The sequence below is a fragment of the Mus caroli genome, chromosome 18, assembly GCF_900094665.2.
Source record: "Mus caroli chromosome 18, CAROLI_EIJ_v1.1, whole genome shotgun sequence".
Taxonomy (NCBI): Eukaryota; Metazoa; Chordata; class Mammalia; order Rodentia; family Muridae; genus Mus; species Mus caroli.
Window position 1 is genome coordinate 53,710,770 of NC_034587.1, and position 18,027 is coordinate 53,728,796.

The following is an 18,027-nucleotide window of genomic DNA, read 5'->3' on the forward strand; positions in this document are numbered from 1 at the left end:
GGAAGGGGAGGGGGAGGGGGAGGGAGGAGTTGGAGGGATTCTTCAAGAAGTCATAACAGGCAGGTAGTGAGGTAGTGAGAGGAGGAGGTAAGGCAAGAATGAAGTAAAGGGACTTTGAAGGTGGAGCAGGATTGGATGAGCATTTAATGAAGGGCCAAGCCGGATCCTACAATTCTGTTTCTGCCACTCTTGTTCTTTAGGGCAGATGTTTTTATGCACATCCTTTGGAGGCCCAACAATGTTCATTTGTAGTTCTTTGTAGCACATAGTGCACATAGACACTACTTCTTGCCAAGCTTTCTTGAGAGATTATAAGATGGCAAATAGTTCCCCTGCCTTTAAGGGGTTCCAGGCTGGAGAGGAGAGTGCAGGAGACAAGATCAGATGAGATCATTGGTCCACACGGGAGCACATACAGAAAAGTCTCCCCAAAGTGTTAACATGTGAAATGAATTTTGAGCTAGCTAAGAAGACAAGAGCTAATAGTCAACTGTAATTCTTCTTAAAATAATAATGTCTGCCCATGACAGGTACTTAATTAGTATTTGTTAATTAAGTTTTAGCTTATTTTGATTTCTAGGCTGGGAGCTAGTTCTTATCATATTTGTTTTTATGTCATCTAAAAAAAATAAATCTATCTATGATAAAATGTAAGAGGACAATTTTTAAAAAATATTGTACCATGGGGGCTGGAGAAATGGATCCGTGGTTAAGAGCACTTGGTCCTCTACAAGAGGACCATTCCCAGCAAACACGTCACATGATAAGTTCCCAACTGTTTGTACCTGCAGTTCCAGGGGATCTATGTCCTCTTCTGGCCTCTGTGGGCACCAGGCATGTATATCATGCACAGGCATACATGCAGGCGGAACATTTATAAACACAGAATAAAACAAACAAAAAATATTGGATCTTGGAACCAGATATGGTGGAGCACTGCCTGCAATCCCTGTTTTCAGGATGTAGAGGCAGACAGATCTCTGTTGAGCTTGAGGCCAACCTGGTCTATACAGTGAGTTCCAGGCCAGACAGGGCTCCATGGTGAGATCTCAGCTCTAAAGAAAATATTGGAAAACACACTCATAATTTTCCAATTATATGCATCTTCTTGTTCTATTTATTTCATAGCAAAAAAAGTTTTCAGAACCTTCAAAAAGAGCACATTTTGCTCACTTGAAATATGTGTGTGTTTTAGCATAAAATATACTTGGCAGGTCCTAATATAATTGGATGGCTACGCCTTGCAAAATCTTGATTTCTTTTTAATCAAATTTTTAGAACCATACTGGGTTTCTTGCCAGGGCTGCAATAGTGAGCAATAAATACATCATTAGATCAATGGTGGTCTGATGACGGATTACTCAAAAGATATTTCCAGCCAAGAAGAATAAGATCAGACATCTTATTGTGCAAAGATTAATAAAATATTGTTTAAAGCACAGATACCAAGTTAAATATAACAGGGAAGGAAACACTGCAAAACAGAATGGAACAGTCAGGGGTTTATGATGTAGTGATATTGATCATGGATTTTCCTAAGTACTTGAGACCAGCCACACTATTATATATGCCTCTGATTAGACCTTGAGATGAGAAGGAAAAAAGTTATAAAAAAGAAACTAACCAGGGGAAGGCCTGCTGCTAGAATAAATTATTAAAAGCAAACAGGGTGAGTGGGTTGTAAAGACAATATAAAACAGAATCAATGCCCGCAAGAAACCCCAAACCATCCACGCTTCTATAAATTTCTTACCACTGTCTGGCATTTCACTGGAGGTATTTCTTTCCCACACCCTCCTCATCCCACCCCCACCCCTGACCCTTCACTCTCGGCCCAGTTCTTTTTTCAGAACTCAGCATTTGTTTTTCTTGTGTAACCCAGGCCCTGCTGTCTACAGCTATGTTTTCAGCTTGTATTAGCAGTGTCTGTGAGGCCACAGATGAGTGCATCTGTCACTTCATTCATCTGGATCTTAAATATAACACTGACACTGTAAGCCGGGGACATCGAGGGTGATGCACATATCACTATTACTTCAATATCATACTTCCCTAGTTTTCTTTTTCCTTATTGTTAAATCCACAAAGCTAAAGCTATGCTGAAGGTTCTCTAGCTCAGCAACTGAATACCACTAGACTGGCAAAGGTAGGAATGCAGAAGGGTATTCAAAATGGTTGAAATGTATGTATTAGGGGATGTTAGAACAGATTGACTTGAAAGGTGAGCCTTTACAAAAATGATTTCACTGTGGGAATAAGGGTAAAGAAAAAAGGGTCAAACGCTTGAAAAGAATTTGTCAAATGAAAGTTAGATGCCAAAAGTGTGCCATGGTTTAAAAAAAATAAAGAATTGTTGCACAGAAGCTCGTAATGACCTATGGCCCAGTTTCAAGAAAGGCTGCATTCTACTGTAGTTGCTTGCTTTCTCTTCTCTTCTCTTCTCCTCTCCTCTCCTCTCCTCTCCTCTCCTCCCCTCCCCTCCCCTCCCCTCCCACCCCCATCTGGCTGTCTGCCTAAAGAGGGAATAAGTCAGTGCTGTTGTCTGGGGGGGCTGTGGTATACCTCAGGTTTTACAGCCACTCTAAATCCGTCAACTCATGCAGAAGCTGGGAAAATGGAGTGTAAGTAATATTTCTGTTAGTGTAGAAACAGTAGTATTAGTATAACGTGGCCACAGACAAAAATAGCATGAGGCTGAAGTGTGGGTCCAAAGAATTCCTCATGTAGGCTTTGTCCCTAATTGTGCTCTGTGACCTTTCGCAAACTATTTGCCTCTCTAGGTCAAGGTTGGCTGATTAAGCTCAGGGTCACCCAAACATTCATCACCCACACTGGTTAACTTCATTAGGAAAACTTATAAAGTCAAGTCCAATAGAAAGAGAAGTGGAAAGGAAAATGGTCTCAGAAGATGTGTTCTCACAAAGTAAACACAGGCAGGCAGCTCACAGTGTAAGGCCAACATCTGACTTACTGGTATTGTCTTAAAGCATGACAGACAGAAGCCACGCCTCATGCTTTTGTGGCCGCTTTTTGCTCATCTGGAACTAAGTGGGGGAAAAAAAAATCATTGTCCTCCAAAGATTGTTGAGTGACTTATCAAATGCCAAGTAGTCCTCGGAACAGAAATTGCTCCATAAAAGTCTCCAGGATGATCCAATGATCTGGAACTATATACGTCCAATGTCTCAACCTATCTAAATCCCTTTGTCATCAAGGAAGTAAATATTCTTGACATCTCTGACCTCTGAGATTTTTTTTTTTAAACTTGAATGTTAGAGAGGACAGCTTCTGATACAGACACATTCTCTTTCAAACCTCACCTAAAAGTCTAATGTGGACAATTTTATCAGTATGGAATAGAAGAACGAAACACAGAATGCACATGTCAGGATCAGAAGGTTAAGTAACAAAAGACTAATTGTTAATAATTTATAAATAAAAACTAACCCTGATTTCAGTAAGAACACAGTTAAACAGTCTATTTTCAACCCATTTCTGAGGAACAGCTTAAAGTAAATCTAAATTAACTTTCAGAGTGTATCATGGTAGGTGGGGCTCATGGCTGGTCAGCCAAGTAGCTAGAGTTTCCTGAGGAAACACTTGATTCTGTTTAAGTCTGTGCTAGCCCTGATTATGTGCATACTTCTGTCCTAGCACCAAGAGAAAAAGGGCTCTCTTTTCATCTCTTGGAGAAATGAAGGAACGATGTGTATTAGGGCTGGCCAAATCAGCCCAGAACATCCCAGCATCTCTGGTACAGAAACAGACAGCAGAGACCCAAGACTGTGGAAAGGTATTAAATTATCTTGCTCCAGGCAGACTTCCTTAAAATTGGGGCCAATTCAGAATAGGGATGACTGAAGATTACAGTCACAGGGCAAAGAGGCCTTTGCTGAGAGAGTTAAACTATCAATTTTATAAGGCCAGTAAATACCACCTGGAATTTCTGAATAATCAATTGTTATGTCAACTCATAGATCATGTTATTTTATTTCCTAAACACCATTCCAGTACTTCTTGATGTTCAAGTTCAAGTCCCTCGTATCAGAACATGTCTTGAGTGCTTGAAAATGCAGATCCTAAGCTACCCCTAGGTCCCAGAAGTAATTCTAGGACAAGAACTGAATTCCCATGGGGCTACTCAGTTTATTTGGAGGATTCATGTGAAGCCAGGAGGATCTATATAGCCCTTCATAAATTTAGACATATATATTAGGGATTTACATATTTCATCCAAATGTTTATGTAACATAAAACCAAAAACACTTGTGATGGGTTCTTAAAACCACTCCAGTTTATAATGAACACCACTATTAAACTGTAATTAAGAACATAAAGTTACTGTGAAAAAGATCAACTGTGCTTCTTGAAGGTGTTGTCCCTATTGTCACTAAAAGTAACTATACCATTAAAGGAATTTATAGCTTTTTAAAGTATCAGTCACTTGCCAGCAGGCGATTAACAAGCTGTTATAATAACACTCCTCCCATACTTTTTTAGTCATCAGAATTTTTATGATAAAGCCTTTTTATTATTTTTAAAACTACACATTGTGAACCATTGTTACTAGTGATTAGGCCAAATATGAACTGATTTCCAGGGTGTAAATTCCTAAAGGCTTGCTTCATTAGGATTAGTAAGTCAATCTTAACTTCAGCCTTGGCAATAAAGTTCTATTTACTTCTATTAAACTGTGTGTGTGTGTGTGTGTGTGTGTTCAAAACAATTTATTTTTAGTACGTCCTCAGAAGCAAAAGACAACAGTTTGTGATATACATGTTACTGCCAACCAGCCTTGCGGTCGAGGTAACAACCACAGTTCTTCTCAGGGGATTTTTTTTCTTCTATAATTCCCCCTCATAAATTATGGTTACAATTATATCAGAAAATACTCCCCCTTGTTCTAAGAGACACCATTCCCTGCATCACCCTCATTAAAGCTGTAAGTTCTGGCCAAATAATAGCTGAAAATAGAAGTCAAGCGCAAGGCTTTGTTTGTAGCGTGTTGTTTTCCTAAGGATTGCCCCCTACCCACTATCCACCCCAGTGTTCTGGCTGAAGTGTACATGCTATGTTTTAACAGATGGGCTGGCTGGCGGCGGCTGGGCTGTAAAACAGGAACGCAGAATCTGTACTGAGTGGTATTGAACTGAGTGCTCGTAAAGTTTACGGACATATACTGACCCAGACAGACCAGACAAGAGTCAGACATGCTTACACATACAGGACTATATATGCCTTATAGCTAAAAGCGTTCATCTCTATAAGCGAGAGGAAGTTCAAGGCTGAGTTAATCCTTTATATATTTCTACCTCAGTCCCCTATCAATCCTGCACATAGATTCAGATATATGCACTTGTACATCCATATATGATATAACTCAATGTTTTATGTATTATAAAAGACAGAACTATTCCCAACACCAGAGCCAACTCTCCATAGTCTTCTTAATAAGCTCTCATTCAAATCAAATAAGAATGGCAAGACAATATTGCACTGAATTCTATTTAGTCCACACAGAATATAAGCTGCATGCAACTGCACTCAGAAATATCAAGCTGCATTTACTACAAGAGGAAACGGGGGACAGTGTAACCTGAGCTTAGCAACAAAGTGTCAGGTCTAACCTTGAATCCTCAGTTGTCAGTTCTTGCCACAACTTCATCACGTAAAACACGCAGGTGTTTTAATGAACACCACCAAACCAGGCTGGGGACACCCAGCCTGGTGTTGGCCTCTACGCTCCCTGCTGGTCCTAACCAAGTTCCTCAGACACACCTTGTGGCAGATGCGGAGGTCTGAGCAACCCAGGAAGAGGGGCGCACATTCAAAGGCTGACAGGAAGCAATTACTTCCCAAAGTTTAATGTTCAGCACCGCTGTCATTTTCTTCGGATCTGCATAGTACGAAAGAGGCCTGCTACTGTCCCCAGCGGGTCCCTCCAGTTCTCAGTCGGAAACGCGACCAGCGCTCGCTGCGCTCGCCGGCTCGGGCGCCGGTTAATGTTTAGGAACCACTCTCAAGCCATCTAGGAACTGCTGTGTGCGCACCGAGGTGTCCCCGCGCGCCCGTGTCGCCGCCGCAGAGGGGCAGGGGCGCGTCTGGGACCTAAGGGTGGCAACCACCAACGCCAAGTCGGTTCCGACGCACAGCCACGTCCTGGGCCGAGTTGGGATGCTTTGAAAACCAGAAGTTAGGGAGCCGGGACGCTGACAGAGTAAGTGTCTCCTGCTTTGCCTTGCCCTTCCACAGCCGCCACGCTCCCACCCGCCAGCACCGACGCGGTCTTCGGCTCGCTGGCAACCCGGCGCGGAGGAGCCGCTTTCACGGCGCGGCTACTCACCCTCCTGGCCCAGTCCAGACGCCAAATCCACGCCCCTGCAGCAGATCCTCAGTCCCAAGTTGTCCGGAACCGCCGGCTGCTCTTGCCCCGCCGCACCTGGGCGCATTGGCTCTGCGGGGCACCTGACGGGGATCGCCGCAAGCTCGGCGGTCGCCTGGCTCAGCAGTCGCCCAGAGCGCGCTGGCAAACCACAGACCCGCTCAGCGAATGAGGCGGAACACAGCGCAGCGCTGACTAGGCTCCGAAGGGGGCGGAGCCCTGGGGCGGGGCCAGCCTCGGGCCAGCCCCTGTAAGGCGGGGCGTCGACTAGTGTTTGACTGGCGGAGGCTATAGCTAATCGTCAGGGCACCAGGATCCTTGGAGGCCGTAGGAGGTGCCTAGAGCGTAGTCCCGCCCCTCACTCAATGTCCAATCGCTTGCGGCTGAGCGTTGGCCCGGAGACGCTCTAGCTGCCCGCAAGTTGGCAGTTGTGAAGTGCGGTGGTGGTGGTAAGTGTAGTGGTGGTGGTGGTGGCAGCGTCGTCTGGGGAGGCTCCTGCGTGCTCTGATGCTGTGGGACCCGAACGCCCCGGGAACGAGGCTGCGGCCAGGGAAGGCTCTTGCTGACAGACCGTAGGAGTTCCCAGAACCATCGCGAGTGGGCACGCTGCGGGAAAACAACCCTCACATCTGACACCAACAGGAGGCAAGGAACTTGGCCCCAAAGGCGCCCCAGTCATGGGAGGACTCTGAGTACTCACACAGGCTGAGTCTCACAGGTCCAGCTACACCGGAGACGGTTCGGTTCTAAGCTCGTTCTGGCGGTTGTCTCCGAAACAAGAACTCTGGCTCAGCCAACCTCTGGGAAAGTACAAAGCAAGACTCTCGTTTTCCTTCCACACCGCCAGGGACATCTTAGCAAAAGCCTGGTTCTTCTCATGTCCAAAGGCGCCCCATGCATTTCCTATTCTCCACAATGGGTTCTGCTGCTGTCTGCTGGCTCCTCCAGGAATATCGAGAAGCCAAACCATCCAGTCTTCTTGAACAGAAAACCGCAGCAGTGCAAGCAAGCCACATCCATTGGACTCTGCATTCCCCACTTTACCCTTTGGAAAACCTTGATTAGGCTGATGGTGTGAAGCTGCTCATAGTTGGTAGTAGGGAGTGCACTGGGAGCCTTTAGGTCTGGCCTGAATGGTATTTTTGGCCAGGTTTTAAGATCAAACACACACACACACACACACACACACACACACACACACACAGAGAGAGAGAGAGAGAGAGAGAGAGAGAGAGAGAGAGAGAGAGAGAGAGAGATTGAAGGGAACGGAGAGTCAAAAGCAGATATCTGAGTATTGCTGTCTAAGACTTAGAATATGAGCATGTCTTAGACTATCTTCTTGGACTGGGTAGATCCAATCAGTGCTTAGACCTGTACTTGTGCATCCAACTCAAGTTAAAAGGAATGCACAACAGGACAGGAAAGGGACCAAACTTGCTAATGATCTGCCAATCACGTGTCCCCCACCTCCATACTCTTGCTTCCAACCCAAACACTTCAGATCACTGTCTCAGTTCTGAGAAACTCTAAGGAATTATGTAGCCATTTAGTACAGGTGACTGACTATTCATGTGTGAGAGAGCCACAGGTGTAACATGGCCATCTGGCTTCCACAACTTCCTCCTTTACAACTCATGTCTCATGAAAAGGTTCTGATGAGGTCATCAGGGAGAAGGAAGGTAAAAGGCCAGCTTTCATCTGGCAAGGAATGAAACAGCAGCAGAGAAAGCTGCGACTCTTAGGTGAGCTCTGTCATGGGTTTGGTTTAAACTCTGTGGAAAGAGGTTCACAGAAGGGGAAAAATAGGACCTTAACAAGCGGTAGAAAAAAAAATTAGGGATCTTAAAGTGCACATTAAGTTCTTTCTTCCTTACTGAACCACAAAGACTGGCAGCGATAAGATTCAGTCCCAGCAGTCACTAGCAGCTATGGAGTGACTAGGGGGAATGACCTTTGCCTACAGAAACTTAGAGGTAGATAAGGTGAGGAGAATATAAGAATCTCTATCCATGTTGGGGTGGAGTGGGATTGGGGTGAGGACAGGTCTGGAGATCTCAGAAAAGAAGGTCCAGAAGACCTGGTTCTAGTAGTCTGTCAGATTTCCTCAGTGTGACAAAATACCCAAGGAAGTGTGTTGTATTGGCTTACAGTTAGAGTTCATGATCTCTTGATCTCTTTGGGCCCTTGGCAGCATGGTGCCTCATGGGGGAAAGCCCTAGGTAGAACACCACCACACACTTCAGTGGTGACCAAGAATAGGGGGTTGGACAGAGAAGGGAGACAGATGGAAATGTCCCAGTGTCCTTTCAACGGGCCCTGCTTCCTAAAGGGTTCGCGACCTCCTGATAGTGCCACAGGCTGGAAACCAACCCTTCGACCCGTGTGTCTTGGATCCAAACTACAGTAAGCGGGAGACCTTCAATCTTCTTTTAAGCCCACGCTCTTCTGTTTGCTTTCACGGCCCTCTGGAAGCCCCTTTGCTGAAGGCTGTCATGGAACATCATCTTTAGCTGGGATCATCAGGAAGCTACCGTGGAAGAACTGTATTTCTTTGGACTTTTTCCATTCACACTTAAGATGTGAAGTTGACTATCAGTGCTCATCATGATCACACCCTGTGAGGGTTTCTCACTGGGGCTAATTGTTATTTTAAAACCCTCTTTCGGCTGGTAGGATGGCTCAGACAGTAAAGAGTATTTTGCTACTAAGTCTGAATACCTGAGTTCTACCCCTGGGCCCCACTTAGGGGAATAGAAGTGACTTCCCTCAAATTGACTTCTGACCTCCACATGTGCACCATGGTGCATGGGTGTGTGTACACCCCCCACCACGATTATAATATTAAAATATTAAAAATAATTTTAGTAGAGCGAGTGAAGCCCTTGTGATATATAGGTTTGCTTAAGAGCAACAGGAGCCAACCACTGGCTGATGATTCTACATAAAGTCTCATTTACATTAGTTGCTGAGGGGGAAATAAAAGAAATTTCCTCCAGTTAATAAGAGATAGCTTTTCTTTTTTTTTAAAAAAAAATAATTTATTATATGTAAGTATACTGTAGCTGTCTTCAGACACCCCAGAAGAGGGCATCCGATCTCATTACGGATGGTTGTGAGTCATGTGGTTGCTGCTTGGTTTTGAACTCAGGACCTTCAGAAGAATAGTCAGTGCTCTTAACCGCTGAGCCATCTCTCCAGCCCAAGAAATAGATAGCTTTTATGTTGAATTTTCCATTTCTTCTATAGATAGATATATCTACCCATGGTTCTTAGATTAATTGTACATCTCAGTTTTTGTTTAAGAATGAATGATATATTTGTTTCTGTTACCGTGACTTAAAAAAATAAGTGATTGGGCTGGAGAGATGGCTCAGTGGTTAAGAACACTGACTACTATTCCGAAGGTACTGAGTTCAAATCCCAGCAACCACATGGTGGCTCACACCCATCCAAAATGAGATCTGATGCCCTCTTCTGGGGTGTCTGAAGACAACTACAGTGTACTTACACATAATAAATAATTAAAAATTTTAAAAAAAAGTGATCAAAGCAACTGGGGGAAGAAAAGGTTTATTTCATCTTACAGCTGATACTTTATCATCCACACAGTCAGAGCAGGAACTTGAGGCAGGATCATGGAGGTAGGAACTGATGCAGGAGTCACACAGGAATGCTGTTTACTGGCCTGCTTTGCTCATTGCTTGCTCAACTTGTTTTCCTAAACTAAGACCACAGACCCATTGGTGGCACCACCCACAGTGGGCTGAGCCCTCTTACAGGAATCACTAAGAAAATACCTCCCAGACTTGCCCAGAGTTGATCCTATCTAGGTATCTTCTTAATTAAGATTGCTTTTTAAATGGTCCTAGCTTGTGTCAAATTGACATTAAAACTAGCCAGCACAGATGGCAAGGAAAAGACAGCCCATTTATACAACTTTCACATCCCCACACCATCTTTTTAAAGTTAAAAACATTTTTATTTCGAGATTAAAATTTATACATTTCTTCTTTTTCCTTTCCCCCCTTTAAGCCTTCCCGTTATACTGCTCCCTGATCTCTTTCAAATTCATGGTCTCTTTCTTCTTTAGTTGTTATCACATGTATATGTGTGTAAATATATAAATATAATCTGTTGGCTCTATATAATGTTACTTGTACTTTTTCTTTTTTTGGTTTTCTGAGACAGGGTTTCTCCCTATAGTCCTGGCTGTCCTGGAACTCACTCTGTAGACCAGGCTGGCTTCGAACTCAGAAATCCGCCTGCCTCTGCCTCCCGAGTGCTGGGATTAAAGGCGTGCACCACCATGCCCTGCATTACTTGTACATTTTAGGGCTGACCATTTGACACTGGATAACCAATTGGTTCCACACCATCTTTAATTTTCATTGTATTGTATTTTTATTTTATTTTATTTTTATTGTATGCAGTTTCTACAAAAGCCTATCACTTGGACACAAGACAGAACATTCCTTTAGTTGCTAGCTCCCATAATAATCTATTGAGTTTTGGGTTATCCTGATATTCTATGAGTGGAAACAAGATCTCTTCCTGTATTAGGAACTTAGGCTAACACTGTCCATAGGAAACAGAAAGAAAACCCCCACAGTCTAGGTGCGAAAGCCACTTGTTTACGTCCAACCCATTTCATAAAAGTTCTTCCACTCAAAGGGGTGAAACGTTTGTGGAATGGCTTAAGGATGAAAAAAGTGCTATAGCCAGGTTGGATGGTAGACCTACTTTTAGCGTTTTGAGAATTCTTCACACTAATTTTAAGATGTGCTCATTTGCAATCTTACTATCAGTGAATGAGGGTTCAACCTTCCCCACATCCTGCCCAGCATTTGTTATCACTTGTTTTGTTGGTTTTTCACTGTTCTGACTGGGGTGAGACGAAATCTCAAAGTAGTTTTAATTTCCTTTTTTTTTTCTCTAATTGCTAAGGATGTTGAACACTTTAAAAGATCTTTCTCAGCCACTTGTATTTCCTCATTTGAGGACTCTGGATCTGAAACCCATTTTTAAGTTGGGTTGTTGATTTCTTGATTTTTTTTTTTAAAGTTCGTTATATATTCTGAATAGTAATACTCTCTTACGTAATTAACTGCAAAGGCTCTCTCCCACTTTGTAGGCTTCCTCTTCACTGGATTGTTTCTTGTATTGTACAGAACTGTCTCATTCTATGTTTGCTTTATCTGTTGTTGGTCTTAATTCCTAAGGAAATGGTGTCTGTTTCTGAAAGTCCTTTCTGATACCTGTATCTTGTAAGCAGTTTTCTTCTAGCAGTTTTCTTCTAGCAGTTCCCCTTTGGCATCTTTCGCCCATTTGTAGTTGGTTTTTATGCAGAAGGGGAACAGATACAGGCCTACTCCTTCTGCTCTATGTGGTCATCCAGTCTCCCCTGCACCATTGATCGAAGATGCTGCCTTTTTTCCAGTGTGCATTTTTGACATCTTTATCAAATATCTGATGGCAATAGTTATGTGTTTGGATCTTGTATTTTGTTCCATTGGCCTGCATGTCATCCTCTGTGCCGAGTAACATGCTGTTTTTTACCATGGCTCTGTAATATTGCTTGTCATCCCTCCAGCACTGTCCCTTTTTCTCAAAATTGCTTTGGCTATCTGGGGTCTTATGTTTTCCTATGAATTTTAGGACATTTTTCTATTTCTGTGAAGAACGTTTTGGGATTTGGGCTGGGATTGCACTGCATCCGTAGATTGTTTTGGTGAAATGGTTGTTTTTACAACATTGCTTCTGCCAAACTATGAACATGGGGTGTCTTTCCATCTTTCGTGTCTTTCACAACCTTTTTCTTTTGAAATTTAAAGGACTTGATATTGTACTCCAGTATTCAATACCACTCTATTCACAATAGCTAGGAAATGGAAACAACCTAGATGTCCTTCAACTGATGAGTGGATGATGCATATACACAATGAAATTCTATTCAGATATAAACAAAAATATAGAATTTTCAGGTGAATGGATAAATGGATGGAATTAGAGAAAATATTCTACTGATTGAGGTAACCCAGACTCAGAGAGACAAATGCAACATGTTCTAACTTGTTGATGGCAGAGCCAACTAGAGATAGGGATAGAGTGTTAGATATAGAGATAGAGGTAGAGATATAGCAGTTGGGGTAAAAACGCTCCCAAGAGTCATAGGCTATCTAATAAAAACTAATCAGATATAAAGCCTACTCATTGGAGGGAATTCATGTCTGGTACTGTAAACCTAGCCAACTACCCGTGACTGGTGACTATCACTGACCATAAAAGGAGCTGACTATGCTTTCCCAAACAAATAAAATTTCTGTTTTCTAAATACTTATCCTTATACCCACAGATATACTTTATACCTCTTAGCTCTAATCAGAGGGTTGTTTTTGTGTGTGTGTGTTGGGGGGGGGGAGACTATTACAAACATCCACAATTGGTCAAAATACAGAAAAACACTGACCACTGGATTCTCAACCCCAACGGATACATCCATATCACAAATTCCACACCCAAGGCTTAGGGAACATTGTAGAAGAGGGGGAAGAAAAGTTGGAAGAGTCAGAGGACCAAAATGTCTACTGTGAGATTGTGACTTCTATGTAGGACAGAGGGCTAGACCCATAAAATCTCAACACAACCTGAACAATAACAATACCAACTGACATACAAATGTGGAGGGAGGAATCTCATAAGGCCCTAGCCTTAGATGGAGAATCACAATTAGTGGCTGCTGGGAGAAGGGAGGGTCAATCTTCTTCAGGGCTAGGTCTCTTTATAGGTTATCCAAGGCTAAGCAATCAGCCATAAACGTATACACATATATACACATATGAGCAACGCAAATGGACTCAATAGGACACACACACAATCACTAAGGCAGGCACTGGGGAGGGCACAGAAGGAGCTGGCAGAGGGGTGGGAATGATGTAAATACAGTGCTCATGCATAAGATTCTAAAAAACATATTTTGAAAAGAATGGAAAGAATCAGAACCACGATGCAGAATTTTCTCTTAGTGGATGTTAAGCAAATTTGTTTTTAGGGACCACCATCCCTCTCTGACAAGCTATACTTTCAATAGGCTATGACTGCTAAGAGTCATGAGTTCCAATCTGAACAGCTGTCATGGCGAATGCTTCTGGCAGCCACTTAACCTCTGTTTACCCTTTCTTCCTTGGCTGTAAAACAGCTGGCAGAATTGTCTTACTGTGTTTAGCTGCTCAAGGGGGACCCCATGACAATGGTTACTATGCACTGCAAATGCTTTGCATTTATCGTGGTACTGACTGCTGAAAAAGGGAAGGATGTGAGGGTGAAATGGGGAAATAGTGCGCTCTGGACAATTTCCTACATATGCAATTTCTATCTATTTAGTTCTCATTGGACTCTTGTCCTATAAATGGAAATAAGGGGAAAGGCCCTTTACCATCCTCCTTTGATTGCCAAGCATTTAAAAAGATGCTAAAGAGAATGCATACTGTGTTGGTTAGGGTTTTTTTTTTTGTTGTTTTTTTTGTTTTGTTTTGTTTTTTTCAACATAAGCTAGAGTCATCTGAGAAGAGGGGACATCAATTGAGAAACTGCTTTCATCAGCTTGGCCTGTGGCAATGTCTTTATTGATAATTGGTGTGGAAGGGCTCAAGCCACTGTGGGCAGTGCCAGGTCTTGACAAGTGGTCCTGGGGTGTGTAAGAGCACAGACTGAACAAGCCATGGGAAACAGATCAGTGTTCATCTGTGGTCTCTGCTTCAGGTCCTGGCTAGCCTCTACTCAATGGACTGTGACTTAAGATACATCAGCCAAATAAACTCCTTCCTAGGTTGCTTTAGGTCATAGCTCTTTTGTGTGTTTGCTTGCTTCTTTGTTTCTTTGTGTTTTGAGACAGGGTTTCTTTTTGTAGCCTTCGTTGTCCTGGAACTCCCTCTGTAGATCAGACTGGCCTCCTGAGTGCTGGAACTAAAGGCATGCATTACCACTGCTACACCACAGTATTTATTACTGCAAGAGAAAAGCCAACTAAAACTCACACTACAAGGACTGGTGGGAGGGCTCATCAGGTAAAAGTCCTTGATGACAGCCTAATAACTTGAGTTTGATTCCCAGAAACGAGGAAGGAGAGGATCTATTGCACAAAGTTGGCACATGTAAAATGGCCTCCCTCTCTCTCTCTCTCTCTCTCATACACACACACACGCACACACACATGCACACACACTTTCAAAAGGAGATAATACATAATTAAAATGGAAAGAGTTGAAGCAGATCTAGAGTTGGAAAATGTGCTTCCATTCCGGCCATCTCTTTCAACATAGATTTACTTTGAAAATTGTCCACATTTTTTTTAAGGGCCACCAAAAAGATCTTGCACAGAAATGCAAAATTTCTAAATCCCTGCCAGAAGCTATAGACTATTAGCAGCTTTGCTTGGAAATCATTCTGAAACCTTGAACAAGTCATTAACTTCATTAATCATTTCCCATGTATGACAATGAAGCAATATTTCTGACCAATTTCACACAGATGAGAGAGGTAACTAATGAAGCAGTCTGAAGTATTAATTTCTGCACAGACTACAAAATGTCGTGGAGGTGTTTCTGGCAAACTGAAGTGTGGTGTTAGTCTGGACACATCGACTAGGAGAGAACTTCCTACGAGATTTTGGTGGCACAGCATCTTCAGCCCGTGTGTCACCACCCACTGAACAATGCACTCTTCTTCTACTTGGATGCCAAAGCAACTTCTCCATTTGAGGGTTAGATTGGTACCGATCCAACCACGATAAAATGTGCTAACAGAAATGGGTAGGGAAGAACAGTTTTTGTTCCACAGAAACTTGGGATTTCAACATACATTCTCAGAAGAAAAACTATGTTCAATTTCTTAAAAAATTTATACCACTAAGGACAAGCCTGATGGAGGACTCTAATGATCTAGAAAAATGATGATCTGGTGTAAAACTCCAGAAGCTGGCCAGGAATCGACTAAGGGAAATTCAGAGCAAACATACGCTCCTGGCTTTAAAACTTCCTACTGAAGCTGGACACAGCGATGCATGCCAATAATCCCAGCACTGGAGTGACAGAAACAGGTGGCTCCCTGAATTTGAAGCCAGCTTTGTCTACATAGTGAGTTCCAGGACAGCTAGGGACTACATAGTGAGATTCTGTCTCAAAACAACCAAACCAAACCAAACCAAACCAAACCAAACTAAACCAAACCAAAGCACCCAAACCAAAAATCCCTCATAATGAACAACAGCGAGAGACTAGGCGGCCATTGAGAGAGGGAAGATCATGTGTTGGATATGGGCATGGGATGGGGAACCGACTCCACTGTAGAACTCTCAAGCAGTAGAAGCAATGGGATCTATATGTGCACACACAGACACTCACTATTGGGAATCAACTCAGATATGGAGGCCAAGAAGTCCTATGATCTGTTGTCTGTCAGAAAATCAGTGATTTAACTTTTCTCCCTGCCCAGAGACTTAAAAAATCAGGTGCATAATAGGGCCCAGTCTAAAGTCAAGAAATGCATACTGTTCCAGCTCAAGCAGGCAGGAAGCAACAATGAAATTCTTTTTGTGCCTTCAAGCTTGCACAGATTGGATGATGCTCATGTGAGAGAGGGCGGTTTACTGAGTCTACCTACTCAAATGTTACCCTTATCTAGAAACCACTTTATTTCAGCTTACAGTTTTAGGTCATCATGCAGGAAAATCAGGGCAGGACCTCAAGGGAGGTATCTGGAGTCAGGAACTGCTCACTGGCTTGTCCCTGAAGCTTGCTTAGCCTGCTTCTTATACAACTCAGGATCTCTTGCCCAGGGGTGGCACTATCCACAGGTGGGCTTTGCCTCCTACATCAATCATTAGTCAAGAAGATGCCTTACTAATGCCTTGCTTATAGACAACTGGATGAAAGCATTTTCTCTACTGAGGTTCCTCATCGGAGATAACTAACTGTAGCTTGTGTCAGAGTACTCGGGACACCACCATAGAAAGATCAAGAAATAATGTTTAATCAGGCTGTACTGTGGCTTGGTGAAATTGACACATACAATTAACTCTCACAGATAGAATTAAACCAGGAAGAATTTCAGGCTACGTGAAAGAGTCCTATTCTTTGGCAATCCAATTGCCGAGACCGGGAGTACTGAGGTAATGAGGTTTGCCCCATTAGCTTGTTTTGAAGCTTGAACAAGAGCTAGCACAGCACCAGGTGTATGGAAGTCCCTCTAGTGATAATACTAAGTACTTATGGAATGCAGTGCTCTACTTTCTAACATGTAAGGACTCCCCTTCCTCAGAAGTTCTAAGTTGGAAAACTGTTCTAGGAATAATAGTAGGTTATAGACTTGAAGGTCCAAAGTTCTTTATAGGCACTAGAGGTAATACAGGAAAATTTATTTTGCTATTGGTAACTTTTTGAATATATTAAGGAAAAAAAATAGCGTCTTAAACTCGTACTGCTTCGCTTTCATGTGAAAGACCTAACCCATATCTTTCCCAATTCCTAGGACATCACATTGCAATGAGTGACTCATAACACTCAAATCAAAAGGAAGATAGAGAAGGACACAGGAAACAAACAGAGCTTTAAAATCCAAGCCATATTTCCAGGTCTCATTGTAAAGCTCCTAGAAAATTTAGGCTTCTAAAAACCTATGTTCATCACCCAGATTTTAGATTTAATGGGAGCTAGTTCCCTGGAGGCAAAAGTATTAGAATAATAACTGGCCAGGCAAAGACAGAAAAAAAAATGGATTATCCCTTAGAAATGAATTTTATCATTAGCTACTATGAATACCCCAAATTATGACAGATTCACATGTAAGTGTGCCAAAGAAAAATAGCTGTGATCTATAATGCACACAGCGTTTTATTACCCAGGAGAATCTAGGTACTAATGTGAATGGTATTGCATCTGTGAAATCCTGAAACCCACAAAGGATTTGAAGATATAAAGCCAAATAAAACATAATACAGAAGGAAATGATTTTGATTATGTAACATTTATATATAGCATCTCATTTTACAATTTTAAATTGCTTTTTCAGTCATTGGTTTATTCTTCCTGCACACCTGGGGAGTATGCCTGTGCTGTTATCCTCTGTTCATAGCCGAGGCATCTGAGACTGAAAGAGGCAAGGGGTTTTGTCCAAAAGCACAATAGGGACAGGGTGTGAAATTGTGCATTCAATCAGATGCCTATTCAATACTACTTTTGGCAAGGCATCAACATCTGTGTGGTGGCAGTGCACAATCATGGGTACCTTATGTGTGGCCACTCTCTTGCAGCAACTTGAGTTCTGCTGGACTAGGCAGTGATCTGTCAATCAAAGCTGCCCCAGTGAGAAAGGACCAAAATATAAAGGAGGAGGAGGAAGTGAGAGTTTGCTAAGATTCCTGGAGACAGAGGGATTCGAAGCCACTGAAGCTTGGGTCAGTTTTGACAAAAGGGGCCGTGGGTTGTGGGAATAGCACAGAGACATGAAGGTGGGGAAATAATTTAACACAGTATAGGAGACTGTTCCAACTGTAGCAGAGAAGTTATTGGGAAAGGACCAGAGAGTAGAAAAGGAACAGGCTTTCCAAGTAATTTAAATGCCCATATAAAATATATGAATTTCAAGCCCAT

The 18,027-nt window shown here is 42.7% G+C and overlaps 1 protein-coding gene across 2 annotated transcripts in view; it reads right to left on the bottom strand.

Annotated features, from left to right (window-relative positions):
• March3 (membrane associated ring-CH-type finger 3) overlaps positions 1–6,585 on the bottom strand; it is a 159,041-nt gene extending 152,456 nt beyond the window's left edge. The window contains exon 1 of one of the 2 annotated variants that reach the window (XM_021150521.2): positions 6,344–6,585. The gene's annotated coding sequence lies outside the window, so the exon portion shown is untranslated. The remainder of the gene's footprint in view (positions 1–6,343) is intronic. The other variant, XM_021150520.2, reaches the window with a different exon arrangement.
• Positions 6,586–18,027: the final 11,442 nt, after the last annotated feature.